Here is a 5,000-nt window from a genome sequence, read left to right as displayed (position 1 = left end):
CTCATTTCCACACCTGTAAATACCCCAAACGCATTTCCACGCCTTAAAATACCCCAAACGCATTTCCCACGCCTAGCAATACCCCAAACTCTAAATTCCACGACCTTAAAATGCCTAAAACTTCAACGATCCACGCCTTAAAATACCCCAAACTCATTTCCACGCCTTAAAATACCCCAAACTTAATTCCACGCCTTAAAATACCCCAAACTTAATTCCACGCCTTAAAATACCCCAAACTTAATTCCACGCCTTAAAATACCCCAAACTTATTTCCACGCCTTAAAATACCCCAAACTCATCTCCACGCCTTAAAAATACCCCAAACGCATTTCCAAGCCTTAAAATACCCCAAACGCATTTCCACGCCTTAAAATACCCCCAAACTTATTTCCACGCCAGTGACCTTGAACAGAACCCACCTCCCCCCCGCCTCCCCTGACCTCGGTTCGCCGCGTGGGGGTTCACGTGTCCTGAATAGGTTCACCTGGTCCAATTAGGTGACGTGATCGCCATTTCCGGCGGCTTGTGCAGGTTCTGATAAGGTTCCTAGGTCGATAGTTCATCCTGGTGGGTGGGGGTGGGGGTAAAGTGGGGTGGTGTTTGGTGGTGGTGTTGGGGTGGTGGGGGTGGGGTTTGGGGGGTTTGATGGGGGTGGATAAAGGGTTTGGAAGATTTGGGTGTAGGGGTGGGGTGGGGTGGTTTGGGGGTGGGTGTGCGGGGTTTGGGTGTGGGATGGGGGTGGGTGGAAGAGGTGAGAAGGGTGGAATATGAGTTGGTAGAGAGGCAGTTCGCTGGTTCACCCCTATTCCCTTATCCTTCGCTATCTCTCTTGTCTGTTTTTCTGCTTATCTCTTCATTCATTCATTCATCCCTCTTTTCATTAATTTCCTCCAACTCTGTTCATTTAGCCATCCCTTTATTCATATTTCTACTTATCTGTTTGTCTATCCATCTACTTGACACTTTGTCTCTTTATTCCTTTTCCTCAGCCCATAGTTATTCTTTCTAGCCCTATTATCTCTCTTCATTTACTCATCTATCCCTCCATTCCTCTATCCCTTCCTTCCATCTCTTGTGTCTCTCCTTCGCTCCCTACATTCACATTTATCAATTCTCTCTCTTTCCTATCTGTTTATAAGTCTGTCTGTCTGTTTACCCAAACGTCCATCTATCCACTCATCTGTGTGCATATGTATAATATTTTCCTTTTTGTCTCTGTCTATCCACCTATCCACTGCTCATTTATCCATCTTTCTCCCTATTCCTATAATAGAATGTAGAGGGGAAGGAAATGAAGAAGAGAGAAGATGATGGGAAGAGGGAGTGAAGGGGCAGAGGGAGGGAGATGGGGGTGGACGAAGGAGAGGGAGAGAAAGGGAGAATGATAATTATGAACTGAGGGAGAAGGGAAGGAAGTGAAAGATAGTGAGGGTGATGGTGAGGGAGAAAGAGGAAGGGAGTGAAAGAAGAGTGATAATGATGATGAGGAGGAGAGGGGAAGGGAGTGAAGGAAAGTGAGGGTAATGGAGAGGGAGAAAGAGGGAGTGAAGGAGGGGAGTGATGAAGATGGGGAGTAGGAGAGGGCAAGGGAGTGAAGGAGGAAAGTGATAATGATGAGGAGGGGGAGAGGGTAAGGGGGGTGGGGGATTAAGAGATATATCTGATCTTTATTAAATTTCGTAAAGAACGGTAGCATGTGAAGCATGGGGGAGAGGGGGGGGGGTGAAGGGAGGGGTAGGGGGGGTAGGGAATAAAGGGGAGGTTAGGGGCCAGATTTATAAGGAAGAGGAGATGGAAGGAATAAAGGAAGGTGAAGAGAAGGAGTAGGAGATGGATAAATAGGAGGAGGAGGAGGAGGAAACTGAAGAGTAAATTTTGGTTTATGACAATTATAATAATCAAGAAAAATCATTATAAGGATGATGATGATGATAATGATGGTAATAATGATAATAATGATAATGATGGTAATAATGATAATCATAATAATGATGGTAATAATGATAATCATGATAATGATAATAACTTATATTGTTCTCTTTATGATGATAATGACTTTATTATCATTTCTATCATTATCTTTATTTCTATTATCATTTTATTTTTGTTGTTAGCATTATTATCATTATTATTATCATCATCATTATCATTATTATCATTATCTTTATCATTATCAAAAGCATCATCATCATGAATATGTCATTATTATTATCAAAGTAATCATCATTCATCATCATTCACATTACTGTTATATCAATCATAATGTCATGATTATCTTCATTAAAAGCATCATTATCACTGATAACATTATACTTTTACCATTACTCTACCATCATGATCCTTACTATAATAATTACTACTATCATAATTTCTTCGTCTTTAAGATGGCAATTTTATGAAACAATTAACAGAAAGAATATTTTTACGTCTCAAAGTTTTCTTACTCATGCTATAACATATCGGTTATTCACATTTCCGCCAACGCAGAGAGATCCAGAAATGAGTACATGAATAACTTGATGACGGAATGAATAAATGGATGGATAGGTGAGTGTACGGATGAGTAATTGGATGCAGGTGAGTTTGTTTAGCCGTAATGTGTGAGATTAGTCTGTCGGTCATCGTATCTTATTACTGTACATGCAAATTGGCTTTACATAAACATGCCTCGCGTGCGTGTGCAACAAAGCTAATTGGCGAATCATTGAATATCCCGTGTCTGATTCGGATATCCGCTTTGGTATGGGGATGGGATGAATAATGACCCTCTGGTGGATGCTGTAATGATACGAATGCTGGGGAGTAGCGCGAGTAGTGAGTGCAAATGCCGGTGCCGATATTAGCATCTGTTTTCGTACTCCATGGGTTCTCTGGCAATGAAAATGTCCATTTCGTTGTAACGTTTACTGGTGTAATAGCGTGTACTGTAATAATAATGACTTAACTTCTGTATCGGTGGATATGGTAACAGCTTTTGGTAAGTATTACATACATCTAACAACTGCACTAACGTTTGTAATTGCACTGGTTTTCAAACAAACATATATTAGGTTTACGAAGGAAATGGTACACAAACCAACCTCTGCTACGTGAACTAATATATAATTTGCAGGTAAATCTAGAACGTACATGCAAATATTTAAGTTTTCCTTTAACATAAACGCACCGAATAAAAATCACCACAAAGTTGAAATCAATACAGAAAGTAGAATTCGCCAAAACGCCAAAAGAAACAATATTTGCAACAACAGAAACACAGCACAGAAATCTGCAACAACACTCTGATACACTCGCATGCTACCTCTGCATTTGCCATGACGCAAGCACTTGTACCAACTCAAAAAGATAAAGGAAAAAATAAGCTTGAGAAACGGCACTCGCTCTGACATTAGTAGCAATATAAGCAGATGAAATTTTAAAACCAGTTGGGGATTTTCTGGAGATTGCCTTCTCATTTTTCGTTTTCTTTCTCGGAATTCTTTTGTCGTTCTCTTCTTTCGTTTTTTATTTTCTCTCTCTCTCTCTCCTTGCCGTTTTACCTTTTTTTTTTTTTTTTTTTTTTTTTGTCTGTTTGTAATTTTTGCTGTCTGTCTGTTTGCATGGCTATCTCTATCTCGCTTTATGTGTATGTAGATAAAGTGTATGCAAATGTAAAAAAAAAAAAAAAGAAAAAAAATACGAATGTGAATGAATGATTTCAAAATCCAAAGCATGTAATTGACGTTCGGATATTACATTTTCATAAAGATTTACGTAAATCTGATGAAGATGCAATATCTGGACGTCAGTGACACATCATGCATTGATGGAATTATTCTTTTTTCTTCATTTTTTTTTTTTTTTTTTTTTACATATTCTCTTCACGCTCCCTCCTTCCCTCCCTTCCTCCCCCCCTCTCTCTCGCTCTCTCTCTCTCTCTCTCTCTCTCTCTCTCTCTCTCTCTCTCTCTCTCTCTCTACTCTCTGCTCCGCTTTCTCTCAGTTCGCCTTCGTATTTCTTTTCTTTCTGTCTCTCTGTCTCTCTCTCTCTCTCTCTCTCTCTCTCTACTTCTGTCTGCCTTTGGTGTCTCACTCTTCTCTCTTTCTTTCTCTCTCTCTCTCTCTCTCTCTCTCTCTCTCTCTCTCTCTCTCTCTCTCTCTCTCTCTCTCTTTCTCGCTCTCTCTCTCTCTGTCTGTTTGTCTATCTTTCCTCCAAATCTCTCTCTCATTATCTTCCTTCCTCTCCCCCTCCCTCTCCCTCTCTCTCTCTCTGTCTGTCTGCCTCTTTCCTCTCTCTCTCTCTCAATTCCTCTATCTCTCTCCCTCTCCCCCCATGCCTGTCCTGCCTATCTTTCTCTCCCTCTCTCTTCCTGCTCCTTTCTCTCCTTTCTTCTGACTTTTTTATCTCTCTCCTCCTCTCTCTCTCTCTATCTACCCGTCTCCCCTCTCTCCCTTTTCTCTCTCTCTTCCTCACTCTCTCTTTCTCTCTTTCCTCCTCCCTCCCCCTTTCTGTCTCCTTTTTCTTATGCACCATCCTGTTTCTTTCTCCCCATTCCCTCACTCTCTATAGTCAGAAGATCTGGGAGGATAAGGGTTCTCTGTCTCTCCTATGATTGCCTTTTCTTCTTCTCTCTCCCCCACTCTTACTCTTTCTTTTTTCTCCCTCCCTCTCTTGTCTCTTTAAACTGTCTCTCTGTCTATCTTTATTTCTCTGGCTACATGTCCCTCTCTGCCACCTCTCTCCCCTCTCTTTCTTTCGCACCTAATGATTCACTCATCCCACCTCTCTCTCTCTCTCCTCCCTCTCCCACCTCCTTTTTTCTCTCTTTTTCTCTTTTTATTTTTTCTCTTTCCTTCCTCTCTTCTCTCTATCTCTCTCTCTCTCCTCTCTCACTTTCTCTCTCCTTCTCAATTTTCTCTCTCCCTCTCTCTCTTCACTCTCTTTCTTTGTCTCTTGTTTTGTTTTTCTTTTTCTTTCTCACTCACCTCACTAACTCCCTCCTCCCCCCTCTCCCTCCT

The 5,000-nt window shown here is 41.2% G+C and overlaps 1 protein-coding gene across 1 annotated transcript in view; it reads left to right on the top strand.

Moving 5' to 3' along the window:
• smog (G-protein coupled receptor 158 smog) overlaps positions 1 to 5,000 on the top strand; it is a 414,140-nt gene that overhangs the window by 308,575 nt on the left and 100,565 nt on the right. The window lies entirely within an intron of this gene.

This window comes from Penaeus vannamei, chromosome 17 (assembly GCF_042767895.1).
Source record: "Penaeus vannamei isolate JL-2024 chromosome 17, ASM4276789v1, whole genome shotgun sequence".
Classification (NCBI taxonomy): domain Eukaryota; kingdom Metazoa; phylum Arthropoda; class Malacostraca; order Decapoda; family Penaeidae; genus Penaeus; species Penaeus vannamei.
This window is presented reverse-complemented; position numbering and strand designations above follow the sequence as displayed.